Source organism: Lissotriton helveticus, chromosome 10 (genome assembly GCF_964261635.1).
Source record: "Lissotriton helveticus chromosome 10, aLisHel1.1, whole genome shotgun sequence".
In the NCBI taxonomy this organism is placed as follows: domain Eukaryota; kingdom Metazoa; phylum Chordata; class Amphibia; order Caudata; family Salamandridae; genus Lissotriton; species Lissotriton helveticus.
The window spans coordinates 428052821-428077556 of NC_136071.1; the positions used below are offsets into that span (position 1 = coordinate 428052821).

At 47.0% G+C, this 24736-nt stretch overlaps 1 protein-coding gene across 1 annotated transcript in view; it reads left to right on the forward strand.

The window, feature by feature from the left end:
* Nucleotides 1-24736, forward strand: part of ROGDI (rogdi atypical leucine zipper) — a 397000-nt gene that overhangs the window by 40923 nt on the left and 331341 nt on the right. The window lies entirely within an intron of this gene.

Consider the following 24736-nt stretch of genomic DNA (forward strand, 5'->3'; position numbering starts at 1 on the left):
ACCATTGTGCGCCAGCAGTGATTTCACACTCTGTAGGAAAGTGCTCCTTTTGGCATGGTTAACCCCACTATTTCCCTCACTGATGCATCTGACTGAATGTGCATGGGGTTCCTGTTAACCAGGTTCCCAGTGCCTGTGTTCTTTCCCAAAACTGTACATTTGTTTCCACGATTGGCACACCTCTGGCACACATGTAAGTCCCTTGTAAAAGGTACCAGTGGTACCAAGGGCCACAGCATGTATTGTGCCACCCTAAGAGGTCCCTCACCAAACACACGCACACTGCCACTGCAGCCTGCGTGTTTTGGTGCAGATAAAAGTAGAGTCGGCCTGACACACAGGCCTGCGTGCCAGGCCTACCAGCACTGCAAGAAACATAGGTAAGTCACCCCTACAGCAGGCCTTGCAGCTCTAAGGTAGAGAACACTATATCTCTTGTGAGGGCATAACTGCATGAGCAGTCCATTCTTTGACATTATAAGTGAACAGTGAAGCCAAATTGAATACACGGGTGGGAGCTTGACATTGAGTGCCACAGCTCCATGATGGCTTCACCGAATTCCAAGATGTTTGGTACCAATCATCTCAGATTATTGAGCCCACACTGATGCCAGTGTTGGATTAATTAATAAATGTACTCAGAGGTGCCCCCTGAAAACCTACCAACCCACTAGTGCGTGTCTGACTGATCTGCACCAGCCTGCCACTTCTAGACATGTTTCTGACCCCCTGAGGTGGGAGCCTATAGCTCTCGTGGGTCAGAAACCAAGCCTGCTCTCGGTGGAAGTGCTTCACACCTAACCCCAAGCAAGAACAGCATAGCACGACGGTGAGCCTCAAAGGCTTATGTTATGCCCTCCAGGGCGGCTGCTCCAGCCAGTAGAGATAATTCCCCCCCCCCCCCCCCCCCCCCCCATCCCTTACCCCGGCCATGCCCCACTTTTGGCGACAAGGTCAACTGGAAAATTAGTAAGTAGGGAAAGTGTCCCTCTTCAGCCAGGACCACTGCTAAGGTGCCCTGAGCTGAAGTGACCCCATCCTTTGAAAATCCACCATTGTTTGGAGGATTCTAGCCATTGGGGTTAGGGGTATGCCCCCTCCCTAGAGGGATGGACATACGAAGGGTGCAGTAACCCTAAAGGTAAGTAGCCCATTGGCTACAACTACCTTTTATCACTGTAACACCCGTAAATTGAGTATTTAGGGGCACACCTAAACCTTAATCCTCAGATTACTGACGACCTATGAAGAAGAGGACCAAAAAGAGCCATGTAAAAGCGAAGACTGAAGACACCAACTGACTTGGCCCGTCCGCAGCCCTCAAAGACCCTGCTACAGAAGAGCGACTCGTCCCACAACCCAGCGCCCTCCAGAACCCTGGGGAAGACTGCCTCCCTTCTAAAAAGACTCCTGATCTCCCATGGACAGCGCACCTGTCAGAAGATAAACCAAGTAAAGACCAAAGCTCAGCTTGTGGAACTGGAAGTCTACCACCTCTGTACCCGACACCCACGGCCGAATCCAAGAGGTGCACTGGTCCAGAAAAGGTTTCCCAGCGATCCTGAGTAAGAGTCCCTCAGGGCTTGACCCCTGCTAGGCTCACGTTGACGCCTGCAGCCTCTGCAGGACGACCCCCCCTCCAACTTTGACCACATTGGTATGCTGACTTCCAATGCTAAAGGACAACCCTGCACCCGGAGCCCCTGGGCTTTGGGGAGCTCTCCCGACGTTGTCCCGGCACTCCAGCACATCCCGTCTTACCTGTGCTGCTTTAGGTTTCTTTCGTCAAGACTCCTGGCTTAAAATTTCTTCCAAGTTCAAGATTCCCTATTGGCTTGCATTGGGCACCTAATGTTGTGATGGCACTCTCCTCCTGGCGCCCCTGTGCTGCTGGACGGGTAAGTTTGGTGCTGCCTTGTAGCCCCCGTGCCTACCTTAACCCCCAGACACTGGGTTCTAAGCTGTGCTACTCACCTGCAAGTAGTACCACTTCATTTGGCCCCTTACTCCATTTCATAACATTGGCACCAGATTCTGAGTTTGACCTCTGCACCCAGCCGCCCCTCTGCTGCTGGTGGTGCACTAAGGTCTCTTACCTGAACCTTGCATGGTACTGATTCTTCATTCAAAAGCTTAATTTCGTAAATCGTGTACTTACCTACAGTTTGCAGATCGTGATTCCTCCCTTAGGATAACATTGTATTGATTGAAAAATGTAGTGTGCACTTTTGATATTGAAAAGAGTGATATTGCAAACCGTAATTTACGGCAACAAAGTATCTTTGGTTCTATTAAATATACTAAAAGTAATATTTTTTTAAAACCATTGGTCTCTGATTTAGTCATTGAGTGTGTATAATAATTTCTTGGTTTAGTGTGTACAACAAATGCTTAACACTGCCCTCTGATAAGCCTAACTGCTCGCCCACACTAACACACACTACAGCCTCTGGGGTTCCACTAGACTCTGTGCATACTATACCTTCCTTTGGTATAGTATATACAGATCCAACTTCCTACAGTCTCCACCAGGGAGAACTGTTTGCTTTTCGCTAGACAATCCTCACTTATTTACATCTATTTCAGGATTTTGGGGTTTAATAGCTATAACTAAAAAAATCTGGGAATGGAGGAACAGTTGGACAAATAAACAAGCTCCAGACAAGCGGACATCTGAGCAAGCAATCAAAACACCTGGAGTTGCTTCCCATGTTGTTTAAAAAATGAACTGCGATTTGGAAAAAGTTTTTACTTATTTGTGTAGAGTAGATTGGCATAGAATGAAGTAGAGCAGTGGCATAGAGTAGAATAGCATAGAGTGGAGTAGCGTAGAGTGTTGTGGAGTACCATAGGGTGGAATAGAGTGGAGCTGTGTAGAGTGCAGTAAAGTGTTGCACATTAGAGTGGAGTTGCATAAAGTGTTGTGGAGTGGAGAATGCATGGTGTGGTAGCACACTGCCATTACAGAGAACACATTTTCAATTGAAATTACCTTAACATTTGCAGAGACCTTTAGTTTTACTGATAAAACTATACAACACGCAAACAATGTGTGGAAATTGGCATCACCTAGTGTACTAATTTTGTTTTGATCGTATTAAAATAGGTTTCCCTCACACTTAAAAAAAAAAAAATGTACTTTCATAATTCTGATATATCCTGAAATATTTGTACAGTTCATTTACTTGCATTTAAGTTTTGCTGTGTACTAGAAAAAAGTAACATCCTACATCTAGCCTTTCCTTTAACACCCCTAGTACCCAGCAACATTGCCACATAAATCCTCTCGCTTTGCATTCAGAGAAAGAAAAGTAAATACCATGCTCCCTCGGAAGACAGAGCTTAACATTTGACTTCTGTTTTTCACGGTTCAGCAAATGTGACCAGATAAAGGCCTGTTTATCGCCCATTTGCTTCTAACCCCCAGCATGTTTATGTTGGGGGTGCTTCAGTATCTCCCACTTCCCTACTTTCCGCGCCTGTGGCAACGATGTGAAATTGAGGAGGAATATTGTTTGTTGTGTACCGACCAAAATAAGCAAGCTCGTAAACAGAATATTGTTCCTCAGAGGCATGCAAGACTGATGAACTGGTACTGGCAGAGATGAGTAGAATCCAGTACAAAGATAGGCGGCAGAAAACCTTTTCATAGAAATACAGCACATTTACCCTTTCCTGAACTAGCATAAAAGGGACAAAACTGAAAACACATGCACTTTCGTGGAGTTTCTCACGAAAAAGAAAAAAAAGTTCCCAGAAAGAAGGGACGCATGGAAGGATACAAGGAGCTAGTAAGAGGTGGTAAACAAGCTGTGCTCCACGGGAGAGACAGACATGCTGGACATCCTAAACCAAATAAAGGCAACAAGTAGAAAGCAACCAAATTTGAGTTGCAAAACCAATGGTAAGAAGTAGGCAGAATGTCTTCTTAGGGAAGCTATCTGCATGTCCCCAGTATGTCTTTGCACAGTCTGATCAGCTTCACCTATATAATGAAAAGATAGCAGCAAGCACTGGTCTGTCTCTCTGCTCAGGATCACATGGAACATCCACTCTTGTGAAGTTTGTACTGATATCAAGGTATGTCAGTATAAAAAGCAGTGAAGTCCTGTGATAAGATATGTAGTGCTGAAGTGGGCAGTAAATATTTTGGAACTAGGCATTGAGGCTGTAATAGGAGATACAGAGCAGTGGATATTTGGAGAGTTCTCGCTGTGATGCTACTTTCATTGAATGTTAATTGCAGTTATCTACAGCGGCTTTGTCAGTTTGTTTATAAGGCAAAGAGACAGAGGTCCCTCCATGCTTATCGTGTGTTTATACATCAAATGGAATCCTTTTGGGAGCTGTGGTTAGCTCTTCTGTGGTTGGTTGTTTTCTGCAAGAAGGAAAGGGAAAATACAGCATATAGAGAAAGTGGTGAAAAAGGCAGAAATTCACCTAGATGTATAAAGAGATGAGTTGCAGACTAGAGTACAGCTGATTAAGAGCCAATCATTGAAAAGCTGTGCTTGTAATGAGTTAGCTTGTTAAAGCAAGTGTAATGTATCCTTATGGCTTGTGTGCTTCTGGAAGGTCTTTTGTGGGTTTTTTGCCTCTCCGGTTGATAAGGGTGAGAATTCAGCATTAGTGAATCAAGGAGATTGTTTGGGAGTGGGAGGTGTCATTTTCAGCAAGACCTCTTAACATTGAGAGTGAGGAGGGGGTGGGGGGAGGCACACTAGAGAAACGGAGCATGGGTGGGCATTTTGGGGGAGCCCGCGGGAGAGGAGAGCGTTGTAAAACAAATGCAATCTCATGGAGTGCTTAAGCAAAATGATAAAAGTAGTTTCTAAAATTGAGCAGTGGAAGGTTTCTAAAATTGAGCAGTGGAAGGATAGAATCCAGCCAGTCAGAGAGATGGTACTGGGGTATGCTCCAGGGGAATGACAAACACACGCTATAAAGCTAGGAAAAGAAAGCCATTGAGGAAGAAGCGAGGAAATGAGTGACAATACTGCCAACTTGAGTTAATCAGCGGGTGGGCTGTAAGCCCTTGTAATTTCATGGCAAGCCCACAATAGGTCTTTTGGAAGCAGCAGCTTTTGTTGTCTGATAGGCTTGACCTTGAATTCAAATGAACATTGGGATGTAGAACGACCACTTGTTGTTCAAGTTCCACTTGAAACTTTTACCTCTGCTGTCTAGACCATGGACTTTTTAGCATTTGGGTCACTGCGAGTACTGAAGTTGAGCAGTTTTGTTGATCTTCCTAGGACAAGTCTTTCTGTCACTCTGGAATGTTACTGATGGGCTGCAGGCCTACTTTCTGAGCTCAGTGGGGTCATGTGGCCCTACATGACTTATTCTTCCATGCAGCATGCACACCACACACAACCCACTTCTCCTCCCCTCTGCCTCTTGTAGGGCCTCTTGCAAATTCGTTTTTTCTATTTAATATTTTTGACAGTGGTGCCCAAATTACCTTCAAGCACTTGAGGCATGACCTTTTGAAGAAGATTGCAGTGTGAAAGAACCACTGCAAAGATAGAAGTGGAAATGTGGTTAAAGACTTAGCATGCTGTACCATAGATACGGCACGCCATAGATTTCAATATTAAAAGACAAGACACTGGAAGGAGGGGTGCTGGCGGTCCCTAGTGAATCATATAAGAGGGCAAGCACTTGGACGTGGCCCCCGCCATCATCATCACTCTTACAGGATGGGCAGTTTGTCATTACCTACGTCTCGGAGGAGCCAGACAGTTCTGACCCCACATGGTAGGCTGCCCTTCTCTGCTGCTGCTCCTCCCCTGATACTGAAAGGGATGTCTGGCGTGTTTCCCTACGGCTGTGGCCTCCCAAAGTCAACAGGGGGCTCACATCCCCCAACAACACCCCCAGGTCTGGTATAGAACATCAGGGTAAACCTCTATCAGTAAAGGACCCCCCAATTGTCTCCGCTGTTGTTCTCCGTTTACCATTCACAGTCAATGTTTGTTTGTGCCTTTAACCTTTGTGTCCTGTCACGGTCTGGTAGAGTCCTATCATTTTACCATTTCAACCCTGGATTCAAAGTTAACACGACGATGGGTGCTTTGAATCTCTGCTTTGAAAGAATCCCGAAAGGTAACCGAAGAGCTCTCTAGTGAGCCTGGCCTGATTGTGTCGACCGTACAAGCTAAATGACATTTATCAGGGTCTGCCTAATTCTTGCAGCTTCATGGTTTTGAACAAGGGGCTACTCGTTAATTGAAATTGATAAATTATTTCGGGAGAATTCCTATAGGAACCTTGCGTCTCCCATTAATATAAACAAAACTACAAGATTCAAGACCACAAAGCGACTCTTTATTTTCGATTTGCGCAGTAGAAATGTAAAAGGTATGATGATATTTTATTTATGTATTCTGCCCCAGTCTTGCGACATCGAACAGCAGACAGTTCTTAAAACCCTCTCCCTCCGTGGTAATCATTTCACTCCACTCAGAAGGATACAAGTTTTAGCGGAGGTGCTAGAATGCAGCTGGTGCATAAACTCGCTGAGCCATAGTAATGGCCTATATGTTGTCAGTGCGACAAAGAGGTTTGCAAATATTGTGTCAGTAGGCCAACGGATTGAGTGCTGAAGGTGGGGGAGACTGGTGAGGCAGAAATTGTGGTGAGGGGTGAAGAAAGATTGTGCAGGCAGCAGACGTTCTCTGTGAGGGAAATCTCAACGCATCCAATGGGTAGATGAGCTAAGAAGCAGCTTCTCTAAAGGCAGCTTCTGATTAGGTCTGGTGATGATGAATGGGATGTCTTTGTGGGGTCGGCTAAATTATGCAGCAAGAATAGATAAATTATAGGGCACGTTCAGTGGCAGTATTTCTGCATTTTGTCACGTTTAGCACACATTGATACAAAAAACATTCCTTCAAGACAACGGCCTCTTTCTTCAGATCTCAGTCGGGTCAAGCCATAAACTTTCTAAAAAAAAATAACACTTTGAGAATGTGAAACAACACTCCTAATCCATTCAAACTTCATATGTCCAAAATACAAATGAAAGTAGTGCAGCATTCTCTGAGTTATTTGATAAAAAGATCTGCAGACAGATTACTCCACCCTGTTCCAAATAACAATGTGCTCTGGAATAATTTAAGAGAAATTACAGGAAGTGAATAGTCTAAAATTATGATGAACTGGTCACTGTCAGACCAATAACGTCACCTTACTAAAAGAGATAAGCTAATCTCTTTCCCTGTTTTTAATTCGTCTCATCAAATCTTCACTTGCTCAGAACTACTCCACTGTTGTACATTTTAGAAAGCTGGTGATGATCCAGAAGATCCAAATAAATTCCATCCAATATCTATTCATGTTATTTACAAAAATCATAGAAAGCTGCGGAGAACTCCAATGATTCATACGGGACAATGACCTTTTCATACGATCTGCAGTTTGCTTTTAGTGCTGTATGTAGGAAAGAAACAGCTAAGTTCCAATGATTTGATGAATTGCTCATCTTATGGGACAAAGGTGAATTGTCTACTAATTTTACTTGATTCTTCATCAGTGTTTGATATGGTGAATTCCACCACCCCTCTAAACACACTCGAGGCAAGAATGTGTGTAAATTGCACAGTTCAGAAATTATTTTCTTCATACCGTTAGATTTGATACCTACAAATAAAATTTAGGAATAATCTCTCTTTAACACCCCCCCCCCCTCTCCTGACCAGGGAGTGCCACAGGGTTCAATCATATCCCCAACTTCTAAAACAATCTAATATTGGTATTTACCTAAAAGTTTTCACCACTAAGAACCTACTTATTTAGGGCTTTTTTAAGGCTCTTTTGCTTAACTCACATTCGCTTCAGAAGCATGAACCTCGGGTCTTTGACCTTCTGCAAGATTCTCTCCCCGACTTAATGTTTGTAACTTAAACTTGGTTGACTAAATTTTCTAATCCTACTATTGCCTCAGCTATACCACCTGTGTACACAGTACTTAGGAACGACCATCCTGTTGAGCAGGGGGTGTGTGGCTATTGTTTTTAATCAAGAATTTGATTGCAACTTCGAGGATGCGAAATGTCTTGGTTTCCGCTGCACTTTATCTTCTCACCAATCCCTTGCCAGTGCCCTAATATACAGGCCTCCAGGAGGCCCCGTCACCTTTTTGAGATCACTTACAGAGGTGATTGCACCCCAGGCCCTCAGATACAGCCACTTTCTTGGTTTAGGTAATCTAAATCTGCATATGGATAAACCTATGGAGTTGGATGTCATCTCCCTTACAGAGACTCTATCAGCGCTCAATCTAGTGTCCAGAGTTTGGGTCACACCCGAGACCAATTATTTTCAAATGTAGAGCTGGAGGTTGATCTCCCCCTACCCCTGGTCTGGTTGGACCATTATCTAATTAGTTTTAGGGTGCGCAGCTGTTGGACTGCCGGCCAGGATCTCCCTAATAGGGTGGAAAACAAAGTACTGAGCCCTTCACAGAGTTTTACCGTCGGCTCTGGGGGACGGCCTCAAATCCTCTGTCCCTCCTATATCCGTGAATCCAGACGGGGACGCGCTTCAACTTGAATCCTGGCTGAGGCAGAACTCCCATGAATTAGCCCTGCTGACGATATGCATACCAAGAAGGCTAGGCCCTCCGCCCCCTGGTTCAATGATCTTTTGAGAACTAGCAAAAGGGTATGCAAACGCTTGGAAAGGAAGTAGCGGAAAAACTATAATCCTAAGGATAGATTGGCGTATAAGGCGGCATTGAAATCTTACTATACTGAAGTCCGTGTTGTCAAGAAGAGCTATCTGGAAGATCAAATTGAGACCTCCAACAATAAGGGAAAGGAGATTTTTTTAAATCGTGAAAACTTTTGCTACTCCAAAGGCCGTCATCAGTGATCTCCCACATTCTGCAGAATGGACTAACTATTTAGCAATGCTCTTCCAGGAGGATATCGTGATTATTTAGAACTCTTTCTTAAGGGGGCCTCCTGATGACCATGCACACTCGCTAGTCCCTGCTAGGGAGCGGCCCACCGGTGAAATCCCTTCTCTATTACAAATACCTTCGCAGCTGCCTGAGGTATCCCTGGATATCATGAAGGGTCTTAAGTCCGGCTCTCTCCTGCTGACCCTTGTCTAGCGAAATTGTTGGCCTCTGTTGCCATGGCCATAAATCCAGTGGTAAACAAGGTTCTTAATTCCTCTCTCTCAGCCGGCTATATACTTTCCATCTGGAAGGCCATGAAAATTCTTCCGCTGCTAAAGAAACCGTCAGAACATCAGAATGTGCTTGCTAATTACAGGCCCATGATGAAAAAGTGTTCAGGCAGATCAGGTCGTTTTACCCCTTTTCTATGTTTGCCCGGCGTTAGCCGATTCTCACCCAACTCACGATTACCAAATAAAGAGGCAGGCGCTGGAGACTGGAAAGCGGGAAACAGGAGTTTATTTCCGACGGAAACAGAACACGTCAAATCAGACAACAGGGTATCTTCTCGAGGTGCTCTAACCGCATCTCTGAGGTCTGGCCTCTTATACACATGTTTATGGCTTTATTACATTTATGACATCCGTGGTATTGCTTTGAAGTTCACAAAGGCATCTTTGGAATCCCCGGTTCAGGCCCGTTCTCACACATATCTACAGTAGAGGTCCCCACCCAAATCACAGCATGATGGCTATCGCGCAGCTGGACATTCCGCTGGGAACAGGAATGTGGGCGATCGGTCGGATCTAGGGGGAGGGTGAAGGCATTGATTATTCCCCGCTCCTTTGATGTGGGGCGAGGTCCTACTGTAGGGGGCAATAAACTGCATCTGCTGAGCTAAGTGATGGCCTGGGGTCAGGCCGGACAATCGGGCAGGGAGGAAGAGGTTATCAAAAGGGCCTGTTCTATGAATGAGATGAAAGAGCGAGGGGGTTCAGCACGGGATGTGGCTCGGAGGCAGGGTCGCGCTGGAGGTGCGTTTATGACCCAAGCAGGAGAGACCGGGGGTTGTCGGGGATGCTTGCGAGGCTGGGAAGTGAGGGGGAGAGAGAGACGCTGGCTATCGGGAGTGGGCAGAGAGGCCATGGCAATCAAAATGGTTGCTGCTTACGCGCACGTATGGATCTGAAAAGGACAAGATGGCGCCGATAATGTTTACGCCACAATCCAGATTTTAACAGTCCTCCCTTTTCAACATATCTAGCCAGCTTGTCAATTTATGTCTATCCCCATTATATTACGTATTTCGATATCATACAAAGCGTTCATACGTTCAGTGTCGAGATTCGGAGTCTTAGGGCACATGCAGTTAGCGATGAGTGAGCACAAAGGTGGCAAGCATTGAATACCTAGGCAACATCCACACAGTACCACGACCGGTATCAATAAAAATGTAAACAACCTCCATCCCCAGTCCTTCAAAGTACCCCAAAACCAGCTCCCAAGCGACCATCCTTCTTGCTTTTGGTGAACCGCTGAGGAAAGTCTGTGGAGGTGCTCAATTGCTTTGTAGACTGAGGGCGAGTTATCTGGCACGTAGGTGCAACAGCTGGATCCGATGATGCGGCATGCTCCTCCAAGGTCAGCTAGAACCACATCTAGAACAAGGCGGTTCTGAAGAGCCACCAGGCGGACTGCCTGAAGCTCGGCTGTATTGTTAGTGAGGATGCCAGCCGTGATGTTCATGGTCGTTTCTACTGCCTGAGTCAGGTGTCGGATGGCGCGGCTGTTTGCCATTGGGCCCCACAGAGGAACAAGTCCCTTCACTGCATCCAGGAACTGTGCTCCGGTGGAGTCGGCTTGCTCAATGTCTCTTGCGCGCTTCTGCCGGTGATGGTTTGCTGGAGCCACGTACGTTGGAGGGAGAACGAAGGCGACGTAGCAGGTACCCCCCCCAACTTTTTGGAAGCCAAGTGTAAGCTTTGGTGCCACAAACAAAGTACATATTCGGAGAAGCAACAAAGGAGGGGGGGTCGATGGAGTCCAATGTTCTGGTGAACCGGCAGGAACTGTGACCCACCGGCTGTGTTCCCAAGCCTTCGAGGCACACGAGGCCCGTGATATTGATAACAGACAGAGCCACTGTCAGAGTGGCAGCAGTTCGTTTCCGTAAGTAGGAGAAGGTGGGTCTGGCTGGATTATGGAACACCTGCATTTCGACTCGCTCCTTGGCAGGGATATCCATCTGGAAAGAGGAGCCAGAGGTCAAAGGACAAAAGGGAGCAGAAGTCCTTCCGGTTTTGTTCAGCCAGAACCCGTGGTAGAAGTGCGACACTGTTTGACCAGAAGTGGCGTTGTCCTTGTAGCTCTCTTGCAAGAGGGTCAACCAGGCAAGGCAAGAACCGTGAACCGAGAAAGGGGAAGGGATGAAAGGGATGGAGTGTCCAGTGGCATGTGGGAGCAACCCGCAGATCCAGCAGTTTGTGGCATTGGCGGCAAGGTTGTGCTGGTGCAACAGTTGTACGAAGGAATTGTTCCAGAACTCCTTACGCCTTTCTCGGAGCTGAGGCGAAAGGGAGATCAGGTGATGTTCTTTCATAGTGGTTGGCTGTGCAGTGGTCAGCAATATCTGATGAGCGGGTGCGCTCTCTTCCATGATCCAGAAGGAAGTCATGAGGAGGAGGCAAAAGAGGAGGACAATGAAAAGAGCAATTGTCTTTGATTTGTGTATACTGTCAGTCTTTGGGTTTCGATAACGGGTATTTCCTGTTGCCTCCGTGGGCTTCTTATCTGGCGCTTCCATCATCTTCTTATCTGGCGCTTCCATCATCTTCAAGGTGCTCGGTAGCGGGCAGAACCGCTGACTTCGTTTAGCCTCTGTTCGGGTAACCCTTGGTTGTGTTTAGGCTACCGTTCTGAGATTCAACTTAGTCTGTGGTCTACTTAGCCGAAGCTCCCTCCTTTCGACGCAGGAAATACCCTTCCCTGGATGGCACAGTGGGATCAGAGAATTTTGCAAGTTCGAGTGCCTCGGTATCAGGATAACAGTTCAATGATGGCCGGTCTTTGTTCAGCAGTTCTTCTTGGGTGCTGACGTTTTCTGTCGTGGTCAGGGTCGAGGAGACCTTCTTACAGTGGTGTGCGTGCAGCCAGTGTGGCTTCCCCTCCACTCGAAGAGCCGTTCGGGTGGTAATCAGTACTTGCCAGGGGCCCGTCCACCGGGGTTCCAGACTCTTTGTCCGTTGGAAATTCCGGATCAGCACATAATCTCCCGGTTGGATATCGTGACCCGGACCCCTGGAAGCATCGGGGATGGCCTGCTGCACCTGCTGATGAATGACAGACAACGTTTTAGTCAATTTGCACAAGTAATCAGACAGTAGGACGTCCGGGACGTCGTGAATGGAGGTCGGTTTAGGGGCAGTCCAGAGGTTCATCGGTCGCCCAAACACAACCTCGTAGGGGGTCAAATGGTGCTTAGTGGGAGTGGAGCGCATCGATAGCAATGCCAGTGGGAGGGCATCTGGCCATTTAAGTCCTGTGGTGGCCACTATCTTTGACAGTTTAAGTTTCAGTGTGGCGTTGTGACGCTCGACTAAGCCAGCAGATTGGGGGTGAAAAACTGCATGAAACCTCTGTTTTACACCCAACCCTTTCAAGATTAGTTGGATAACTTCAGCTATGAAGTGGGGGCCGTTGTCGCTCCATAGAATTCGACAAAGACCGTAGCGAGGGAAAAACTCTTTCAGCAGTACCTTGGCAGTGGTCATAGCAGTGTTATCACGGGTTGGATAGGCTTCTACCCATTTGCTGAAAGCACACACAATGACTAATACATACTTCAGGCTTTGGCATCTTTCTAGTTGGATGTAGTCCATCTGGAGGACCTCAAAAGGATGGTCGGGGACCCCAAACCCTCCCCGGGGTACCACAGTTCCTTTCCCAGGGTTGTGTTGCAAACAGATAAGGCATTGCTGGACCAGGCGTCTGGCTGAGTCGGGGATTTTGTCGTTGTGCCAGACCTTGGAGATGAGTTCGATCATGGGGGCTGAACCTGTGTGCAGGGGAGTGAGCCATAGTCAGTATGGGGATCAGGTATGAATTGAGTAGCAACCATTTGTTTGTGTCCTTTGTCCGCCAGCAGCCTTCCTCGTCTTTCAATCCCACCCGTGCCCATTCAGTCAATTTGTGTGGTGAGCTGGCCATCTGGATGTCCCTAATTGTTTCCCTAGCGTCAGTCCATTTTTCTGCTTGTGACCTGGTCACATACATGCGGGTCGTCGTCCTATTCTCAGCTGTGGTTCGGGCAGTGATGTCGGCCAGCGCTTTTCCCTGTCCGACTAAGTCTGTCACCTTCTTGTGTGCCTGACATTTGATTACCGCTAGTCGTTTGGGAAGGAGAACTGCTTCAATCAGGGCGGAGACTAAATCTCCGTGGAGGATGGGCGTGCCGTGGGACGTCAAGAATCCCCTTTCCCTCCATAAGAGTCCAAAATGGTGAACCACTCCGAAGGCGTACTGGCTGTCCGTGTAAATGTTTGCAGTAGTCCCTGTCGCTATAATACATGCTCGTGTGAGGGCAATCAGTTCTGCCGCCTGTGCGGATCGCTGCGTGATGCGGGCAGTTTCAACTACGGTTTGGGTTGTGGTAACTGCATAGGCAGCTGAAGTGGTGCCGTCGGGAAGTTTTATGCAAGAACCGTCTACCATAGCTCTCCGGCAGGGTCTGTGAAGGCGGTGTCCTGAAGGTCAACTCTACTCTTAGTCTGTTCGTCTGTGAGGGTCACACAGTCATGTATAGGGGGGACGTTCGGGTCGTTTTCGGGCAGGGGCAACAAGGTGGCTGGGTTCAGTGTGGTGCATCTTTTCAGCGTAATGTGGGGTGCAAGCAGGGTTAGTTCGTACCCTGTCAGTCGTGCGCTGGTCAGGTGTTGCGTCTTAGTCTGGTTTAGGAGGGTGTCAACAGCATGGGGCACTAATACCGTGAGGGAATTCGAGAGTACGATCCCCTCACTTTGTCGGATAGAGACAGCAGCGGCAGCTACGGCTCAAAGGCAGGCAGGCAAGGCTCTCGCTACGGGGTCAAGGGTGGCAGAGAAATAAGCACATGGTCGTTGCTTGGGGCCAATAGTTTGCATCAGGACAGACAAAGCGCACCCCTCCCTTTCGTGAGTGTAGAGAGAGAAGGGTTTGGTGTAATCGGGGGTTCCTAGGACTGGCGCAGAACAAAGGGTGTCTCGAAGCTCTTTGAAGGAGGATTGGCATTCGGGGGTCCAAGGGAGTGGGAAGGGGACATCTTTGGCTAGTAGGGAAAGTAGTGGCTTTACAATGAGGCTGAAAGTTGGCAACCACTGCCGGCAGAAGGAGGTGAGGCCTACCAGGGAGCGGACTTGTTTCTGGGTCTTTGGGACAGGGGTTTCTAGAATGGCCTGAATTCGATCGGGTGTGAGCTTTCTCCCGTCTTTGGACAAGAGGTGGCCTAGGTAGGTGACCTGGGGTTGGCAGAATTGCAACTTCTTCTTGGAGACCTTGTGGCCATTTTCCGCAAGGAAGTGCAAGAGTTGGATGGTGGCTGTGACCGCAAGTGGAGTGGTGTCGGCCGCCAAAAGGATGTCATCGACGTACTGTACCAACACCACTCCTTCCGGTAGCTGAACGGCGTCCAGATGCCTCTTGAGGGCCTGACTATAGATGCTGGGGCTTTCTGTGTAACCTTGGGGAGCGCTACAAAATCTATATGAGCGGGATTTTAACGTGAAGCCGAAAAGGTAGCGGCTGTCCGGGTGGATGGGGATGGAGAAGAAAGCGTTTTTGAGATCTATTACAGTGAAGGTGGTGGCTGTGGAAGGAATCAGGGTCAGAATGGTGGCGATATCTGAGACTACGGGGTACTGAGGTACAACTACCTTGTTGACCTCTCGAAGGTCGATGATGAAGCGGTACGCTTTCTCATCTCCTTCGCCCTGCTTCTTCACAATGGGTAGGATAGGGCTGTTGCAAATATTGCTGACTACTTCCTCTACCACTCCTGCCTCTACCAGGGACTGGACTATCATCACCAATGCCTTCTCACCTTCGGGCGATATCCGATATTGTGGGAGTTTTGGGAGCATCGCATCTTGGCGGACAGTTATGCGCACGGGGTCGATCATCATTCGTCCTACATCAGCGTCAGTTTTAGCCCATAGATACAGAGGTAGAGAGTCAAGTAAGGATGCGTCAGTGTCAGAGATGGAGAGCATGTGTCGTGCATGATGATGTCTGAGCAGAATCGGGTATCGTACAGAATGACTCGAACCCCGTCCTGTGAACACCTGATAGTAGCTCGGAAATGCTTTAGTAAATCAAGTCCCATAATGGCATCGGGGGTGTTGGAGGAAAGCAGAAACGTCGTATCAGTGGGGTTACTGTCCAAGTCGAAGAAAACCGGTGCGGATAAAGGGTTAGTGGAGGGCGTTCCATCAAAGCCTATTGATGTTATGTGTGAGCCAGACAAGGGTGCCCTTGGAATCAGTTGTTTAGATAACGCACTACGTGTCGCGCCAGTGTCTACCAGAAATGGAGACTTCGTACCTAGGACCTTAGCGGTGACGTAAGGACCTTGCTGGTCAACATAGAGCTCGACTGGATCCCTTCCTTGCCCTTGGCAGTCCTATGCAAAGTCGTGAGTGTTGTCGCAGTCAGACTGTTGGCACTGATTCTGTCGGGGGCGGTCAAATGTGTTTGGTCTGCCAGGTCTGTCATTGTTGGTGTCGTGGGTGTGCCCTCGTCCCTGCCCTCTAGTCTTGGGGCCATTTGCCATGTCCCTTGTCTCTTTATTTTTAATCATTTCCAGGAGGACCAGGCATTGAGACTTCCAATGGCCAAATCCTTTGCAAAACGCACACTGGTTCTCATCGAGGTCTGTTCGTGGAGCGCCGGGTGTGGGTGTGCGGTCTCTAGGGGGTGCATTTGGCTGGTAGTTTCCTCTATACCGTTCCCTTCCTGTCGTCACTCCCTGCAATTGAGCAATCATCACTCGTTCTTTCAAGTCCTTTTTCTTTTTCTCAGTCGCCCTCTCGTTCTCGTTCTTTTGGTGTTCGTAATACTGAGCCATCTGAAGGATAGCTGCAGGTTTGGAGGCCCCCCCAACTACTCTCGCTCGTCTGTAACTTTTGGGAGACCTCTTGCGATAGACCCTTTACGTAGTTTTGCACGAATAGGTGTTGTCCGGTTGCAGTGGTCATGTCTTGGCCACTGTAGTCGGAGAACACTGTCTCAAATCGGGAGAAGTATTCTGATACGTCTTCCTGGGGTTTCTGACGGCAAGCCGTGACTACCGACCAGTCTACCTTCTTCTCTGGGATCAATGTCTTTAGCTTCTGAACTATTTTGTCCGGGAGTTCCAGTATGTCTTTTACAGGTTTCTTTCCGGGCTCCCGTTGCCTATCTAGTTCACTGAGTTGATTCCAGGACTTGCTGTTGTCTCCTTTGACAGTTGGAAAGACTGAATCCTTGCTCCAGTGTCTTGTAAGCGGCTGGAATCGCGCAAATCAACAGCGCCCTGCACTCCGTGCTGCTGCCTCCCCGGGGACTCGCTGGTGAGAGCGAGAGCTGCATTCGGCAGGCTCTGTCATCCGCTCCCAGCTAGAGTCCACAGGGTAGAGGCCAGGCGGAGCAGCGCTTTCAGCCCGGGGGACTGCGAGGACCAGCAACCCTTGCTGGGACCAGCTGGTTCCTCTTCCCCCAGGCGACACGCCCACGGACACGCCCACCGGCGAATGAGGAAGCAGGCCTAATTAGCATAAAGCTTCGTGACCCCCGCTTCGCGGGCGCCACTCACCAGGACTTGCTGTTGTCTCCTTTGACAGTTGGAAAGACTGAATCCTTGCTCCAGTGTCTTGTAAGCGGCTGGAATCGCGCAAATCAACAGCGCCCTGCACTCCGTGCTGCTGCCTCCCCGGGGACTCGCTGGTGAGAGCGAGAGCTGCATTCGGCAGGCTCTGTCATCCGCTCCCAGCTAGAGTCCACAGGGTAGAGGCCAGGCGGAGCAGCGCTTTCAGCCCGGGGGACTGCGAGGACCAGCAACCCTTGCTGGGACCAGCTGGTTCCTCTTCCCCCAGGCGACACGCCCACGGACACGCCCACCGGCGAATGAGGAAGCAGGCCTAATTAGCATAAAGCTTCGTGACCCCCGCTTCGCGGGCGCCACTCACCAGGACTTGCTGTTGTCTCCTTTGACAGTTGGAAAGACTGAATCCTTGCTCCAGTGTCTTGTAAGCGGCTGGAATCGCGCAAATCAACAGCGCCCTGCACTCCGTGCTGCTGCCTCCCCGGGGACTCGCTGGTGAGAGCGAGAGCTGCATTCGGCAGGCTCTGTCATCCGCTCCCAGCTAGAGTCCACAGGGTAGAGGCCAGGCGGAGCAGCGCTTTCAGCCCGGGGGACTGCGAGGACCAGCAACCCTTGCTGGGACCAGCTGGTTTCTCTTCCCCCAGGCGACACGCCCACGGACACGCCCACCGGCGAATGAGGAAGCAGGCCTAATTAGCATAAAGCTTCGTGACCCCCGCTTCGCGGGCGCCACTCACCAGGACTTGCTGTTGTCTCCTTTGACAGTTGGAAAGACTGAATCCTTGCTCCAGTGTCTTGTAAGCGGCTGGAATCGCGCAAATCAACAGCGCCCTGCACTCCGTGCTGCTGCCTCCCCGGGGACTCGCTGGTGAGAGCGAGAGCTGCATTCGGCAGGCTCTGTCATCCGCTCCCAGCTAGAGTCCACAGGGTAGAGGCCAGGCGGAGCAGCGCTTTCAGCCCGGGGGACTGCGAGGACCAGCAACCCTTGCTGGGACTAGCTGGTTCCTCTTCCCCCAGGCGACACGCCCACGGACACGCCCACCGGCGAATGAGGAAGCAGGCCTAATTAGCATAAAGCTTCGTGACCCCCGCTTCGCGGGCGCCACTCACCAGGACTTGCTGTTGTCTCCTTTGACAGTTGGAAAGACTGAATCCTTGCTCCAGTGTCTTGTAAGCGGCTGGAATCGCGCAAATCAACAGCGCCCTGCACTCCGTGCTGCTGCCTCCCCGGGGACTCGCTGGTGAGAGCGAGAGCTGCATTCGGCAGGCTCTGTCATCCGCTCCCAGCTAGAGTCCACAGGGTAGAGGCCAGGCGGAGCAGCGCTTTCAGCCCGGGGGACTGCGAGGACCAGCAACCCTTGCTGGGACCAGCTGGTTCCTCTTCCCCCAGGCGACACGCCCACGGACACGCCCACCGGCGAATGAGGAAGCAGGCCTAATTAGCATAAAGCTTCGTGACCCCCGCTTCGCGGGCGCCACTCACCAGGACTTGCTGTTGTCTCCTTTGACAGTTGGAAAGACTGAATCCTTGCTCCAGTGTCTTGTAAGCGGCTGGAATCGCGCAAATCAACAGCGCCCTGCACTCCGTGCTGCTGCCTCCCCGGGGACTCGCTGGTGAGAGCGAGAGCTGCATTCGGCAGGCTCTGTCATCCGCTCCCAGCTAGAGTCCACAGGGTAGAGGCCAGGCGGAGCAGCGCTTTCAGCCCGGGGGACTGCGAGGACCAGCAACCCTTGCTGGGACCAGCTGGTTCCTCTTCCCCCAGGCGACACGCCCACGGACACGGCCACCGGCGAATGAGGAAGCAGGCCTAATTAGCATAAAGCTTCGTGACCCCCGCTTCGCGGGCGCCACTCACCAGGACTTGCTGTTGTCTCCTTTGACAGTTGGAAAGACTGAATCCTTGCTCCAGTGTCTTGTAAGCGGCTGGAATCGCGCAAATCAACAGCGCCCTGCACTCCGTGCTGCTGCCTCCCCGGGGACTCGCTGGTGAGAGCGAGAGCTGCATTCGGCAGGCTCTGTCATCCGCTCCCAGCTAGAGTCCACAGGGTAGAGGCCAGGCGGAGCAGCGCTTTCAGCCCGGGGGACTGCGAGGACCAGCAACCCTTGCTGGGACCAGCTGGTTCCTCTTCCCCCAGGCGACACGCCCATCGGCGATACAACTATAAATTACATCCGGATTAACGCGTAGCGGGACGCGCGCGGGACCAAGCGCGGGGCCAAGCCCGGGCAAAGGGCGGGCCGTCTGTGGCCGTCCGGGGACGACCGAGGACGGGACGGGCCACCCCACTTACGTTTAGCTATTGAGGATCTACCAAAGCCACACTTTGAAACCAATTTGAAAATATATCTCAAGCTTTACGGATCAAATCTTTATCGCAGACCTTGAAACAAAGTCACTACTTCTACATAAAATTAACTGCGATTAATATAACAAAAAGTAGATCTCCGATCCCAATTATGAGGGCTGTAAAAAAACTTCGCTCACGAACAATCTATATGAGGCGCATGGGGACTGATGCAGCTGTTAGAAAGTCGGCAGATAAATCACTGAAACCTGGTCAAATATCAAGTACTCCAGCTATAAACACATATTTCTCTACCCTCTCCAAGAAAAAAACCCTATCTTCATTTTCAACTGAAGACCAACACAAGCTGGAACTTTCTACTAATAAGGAAGATTATGTTTCGTTACCTCTTTTCGACCAGAATATCGACAAACAAGGACAGACAATAACTGAAAGTAATTTGGCAAATATCTCCCTCACTGGGGAACGTCAAAAATCGTCCCTAGATACGGCACAAATAACACCTATAACACCAATAAGAATCCAGGATAACGATTTACCATTTGACGTGTCTATAAGTGACAATACGAAGATAGAACAAGAAAAATCAGAAATATTACTGAGCCAAATACATCCTTTAACCAGTTCACCAGAAAAATCCCCTATCCTATATCCTAATCAGGCCAACTTTACTGACCCAATTTTTTCACATTTAAATTTTGGAAATACTACTTCTCCTTTGTCAAAAGCACTTTTTACGCTGCAGGAAATCTTGGAATCAGTACTTACTCATCTTGGTCAAATTCTAGCTAATTCTGACTATACTTTAGACGTACAAATAGGAATATTGAAATTCCTGGTTGAAGAAAAAAAGAAAAAAGATCAAAATAAAGATACATCAAAAAAACTTGATCTAGTCGAAACATTACAAACTGAAGATCTCCAAAAAAATAGAAATACGACTCCAAAACAACAAGAAGCAAGTACGCAAACGAATAACATAGCAAAAATCGAGACTAAAACTAAGGAATTAAGAAAGAAGAAAAAACCTCTCATTACATATTCTCTTAAACTGTTTAAAGAAGAATCGGAAAACATCACCGGAAAAAATAATAAGCATTTTCCTATCTTTTCGTACAAAGTATCAGAAAACAACCGAGATCAGGGTATAGGGGACAATAAAGCAGAGTCATCGGGAGTTACTGCTGAACAGAAACGTAGTCAACTAGAAATGTCTGAAAAAAGTAATGATGGGGAAAATGCTAGGGGGAAGAAGAAGAGAAAACCACTAAGGAGAATACAGAGAAAAAAAGGGAATAAACTTAAATTTAAAAAATCTACTCCCATAATCTCGGTGAACTCTCCAGAAATTCAAAAAACTCCGTTGGCAACACTTCTGAACCCAAAAGCTGAAGAATTCTGTCCACTGGTAGAAAATAGAACAACAGTACGAAATACCAAGGATATTAAAGAACCCAATGACATCATCTCTCAACCATGGGAAGGAATTCCATCTAAGCATATAATCATTGAAGAATTGTTTCCTACAGACAAGATGCCATTGAATCGTGGTAGAATACTTAACCTTTTACAAGAAATACCACCCCTGATCTCTCTGACCAGCAAAGAAATCGATCTAGTACTCTTTCCAAAAAAAGAAAATAATAAAATAGTACAGGTATCCTTTTTTTCGCCAGTTCTGCCTGGAATAATACTCAGAGAGAAGGAAATTCTTCATAAGAATGGCTATGATGTAATCTCTGTAGTTGATCCCATAACCAATAATTTAAACAAAGGTATCCTAGGACAAACTAATCGAAGAAATGAAAATATCAGTACACTCTGGGGAGAATCGGTATCAAATTTCACGAGAAAAGACTCACTTAAAATACAAGTAAAGCAAGGTGAGAGGTCAGTATGGTCCCGGGACTCAAGCTCTAGTAATAATGAGAACTCAATAAAATCTTGGACATGGTTATCAGAAACCTTAAATAGTAAAAAATCTGTTAAACCCCAACAATATCAAGTTTAGCAAAGGTCTGACGCTACTGTCTTGGAATTTGGCTGGGAAGACTGACAAAAAAATGAAGTATGCAACTAAAATCTTCCCAGATATTATTAGTTTACAGGAAACGTGGTCCATTAATCCCTTTAAACAAAAAGGATACTACGTATATGAAACTCTGGCAAAAAGATCTAGAAGGGGGCATGCCAAGGGTGGTCTAGCTATTTTATTAAAAGAAGATCACTCTTGGTTACAGGAAACAATCAATACAAATACAGAGAATCTACAATGTCTAAAGGTATCTCTTAAAACTCAAATATCAGCCACATTTGAAAAAATATTGCTTTTTAACGTCTATGCACCTCCCAGTAACAGCTGTGATCTGTTGTTCGAACGCCTAATGGAGACCATCTCTCACATTATTGAAGACCAACTTAATTTGCCATATATTATAATGGGAGACATGAATGCAAAAATGTCAAACAGCGAAATAAAGAAATGGGCTCTTCTCTTTAAAGAGGAATCTTTGGAAACATCACTCCCTGTACTCCCAAAAGGAATGAAATCAGACAGGAGAGGTCGCGCACTACTATCATTTCTCCCTAGTATTAATGGGACAATTTTAAATGGTAATATCCATGGTGATAAACCAGCATCGTACACTAGGCAGGGAAACGGATCTCCCTCTATCCTTGATTACTTCATATGTGGGATCGGAGAAAAAGAACAAATGAGTCAACTTTCGATTACATTCAATGAGGAAAGTGATCATGCTCTCTTATATCTATCAACGGAATGGATTGCACAGTCCACTTTCCAGTACCAGCCGATATTTCATAAAACCAAAATGGAAGTAAACGCAACGAGGGGCCGAATTTATTGGGGGACAGAAAATCTGGACCATTTGAGGCTACTAATCTCCCAAACTAATCTGTTGACTACCACATACTCAGTCGATCCTATAAAGAACTTTGACTGCATATTAAACAAGCTCAAATTTGCTTTACAAAGTAAGTTAGAACATACCAAATCAGCAAAAAGCAGACGAAGTAGTAAACATAAAAATTCAAATAAACCAGTCGTAAAACAACTTAATAGGTTGATACGTGCCCAGTATCTGAATTTCTCATTTACAAATAAAAAGGAAATCAACAGATTAAAGAACCAAATACGACGAGAAAAAACTAAACAGAAAAAACTGAAGCAGGACTCTAATTGGATTGAAATCCAACAAGCAGCTAAACAAAACAACCAGCGCAAATATTGGGCCCTGATTGCAATAATGACTGGATCCAAGAAAAAGTTGGAAGCAACTCCTGTTACAGAAGAAGACTGGGAAATTTACCTTCGTGAGCTATATAGACCGAACAAGTCTACTAATAATGGTGAGGCTGAAGTACAAATTTTGGGAACGAATGATACAAAAATCAACATAACGTCGGCAGTGTCTGTCTCTATGATCATTAGAAAGGCAAGAAGCACGGGTGCGTCGGGCCCCGATCAGATACCTATCAAGGCCTATCAAATCGACCATAAAGAGTGGGGACGGTTGCTCTCGCCACTATTTAACTATATAATCGATAGTGGCAAAATGCCAAACTCCTGGAAGGGGAGTATAATTATCCCGATTTACAAAAAAGGAAAAAGAAGCATACCGGGAAATTATAGGCAAATTGCCCTCATGGACGCTGCCGGGAAGATTTTTGCAGCAGAAATACTGGATAGGCTGAAAACTTGGGCATTTTCACTGGGTTTAATTCCTAAGTTTCAGTCTGGATTTCGTCCAAACCATGCAGTGACCGACAATGTAGCGATCTTCCAAACCATTTTAGACAAGTATGTATCAGGGAAAAAGCAATCCATCTATGCAGCGTTCATAGACTACTCGACAGCCTTCGACCGAGTAGATAGACCGACCCTGTGGTCAAAATTAAGAAGAATGGGCATTTCGGAACAGCTATTGCTTTTAATAGTGAATCTACATAGCGACACCTGGTGCCGTGTCCAAATGGGGAGAGATAAGGGTCTATCAAAGGTAATTCGTACAACAAATGGCTTAAAACAAGGGTGCCTCTTGGCTCCAATTTTATTTTCTTTGTATTTAAGTGATTTACCATCCCAACTACAACAAGGGCTAAGTACTCCGCCAAAGATAGCCAATGAGTATATTCACTCCCTGCTGTACGCGGACGACATAGTCTTGTTCGACCTAACACCTTTTGGACTTCAAAATCTCCTAGTCATTTTACACCAGTACTCTAGGAATTTTTTTTTACTCCCAAACATAAATAAGACCAAAGTGGTTGCCTTCGCAAATCAGAAGAAAAGGGTGAGATACGAATGGAAGTTGGGAGGTGAGAAGCTAGAGCAGGTAAAGGAATATACTTACCTGGGCAGAATCTTCTCACAAAATATGAGTAACAACAGTCAAATTAATCACTTAAAAAGGAAAAGTGACCTACATGCTGGGGCTTTGTCTCGCCTATATTCTGCTACTGGACATAGGCATTTCTCTGCACTAATACAAGTTTACCGAGCCAAGATTCCACCGGTCATGTCTTATGCTTCGGAATACATTCCTATTAATCAATGGACCTATATGAACTTAACTGAAGGTAAAATACTAAAAAATTTACTGAAAATCTCTACATCTACCCCAGTACAGGCGTTGAGACTGGAATGTAACATCACGAGTGCCTATGCTACAGCTGTAGCTAGCATCATAAGGTGGGCCTATAATCTTCTCCACTCTAAAGAAGGCACTCTACGAAGTTTACTAAAAGTTGAGACATTTAACATCGGTTCTACCTATCTCACTTTTTCAAAAAATATGCGAGAGGCTTTTCAGCTTGCAAAAGTTAGTGTGGAGATTTTGTCTACGTGGTCTCCAGCCCAACTCAAACTATTCTTAAAAAACTTCACCCCTAAACTGAGTTATGATATTGACCACTTACATTGTGTTAGTCTATCCTCGTATAAGACCTATGTAGACTCCCATGAATACAAGCAATATCAGCCTTATCTAGATTATATTCTTATACACGGTGCTAGGCGTGCAATTATGATGCTGCGCCTGGGAATACTTCCTGTACTAACTTTTACCTCTTCCTGGAGATCAGACAGGACAGCTCTTTGTACCTTTTGTCAAGGGGGCAATCAGAATTTGGAACATCTTCTTTTTATATGTCCTAACATAGAAATAGTAAAGGCAAGGTTAATATGTCTTACGCCCATTTATCGGTCATGTAGGATCGTAAACTCAAAGGACTTTTTATTAATTTGCAAAAACCCCCCAAATGAATATGTTTGTTATAGAATTTTTAAGTTTCTGAAAATTTCACTGAAAATGTATTAAATGAGAATGTATAAAGCACATATTTTATTTTGTGGTCCTCAAAAGAGTACCGTTACAAATAAACTTTTTTTGACTTTGTATGTCCGAACAGATCTGTGTGGTCGGTTTTCCGGATTTGCTTCCACACGTCAGCCGGCAGACATAACCCGAAAAACAAGTCAATGTCCGCTAGAGTCATTATGGTTGAGCCCAAGGCTGTACCTAGTTCGGTATAAAATGCTGTCGGGTTCTTTCTTAAATCGGGTAGGGTTTGTCTAAAAGTTAAAATATCTTGCCGATCCCATGGTTGATAAACCCAGTTGTACACAACCCTCCCCTTTGCATCTGCATGGTTGATATCGTCGTTCGTTC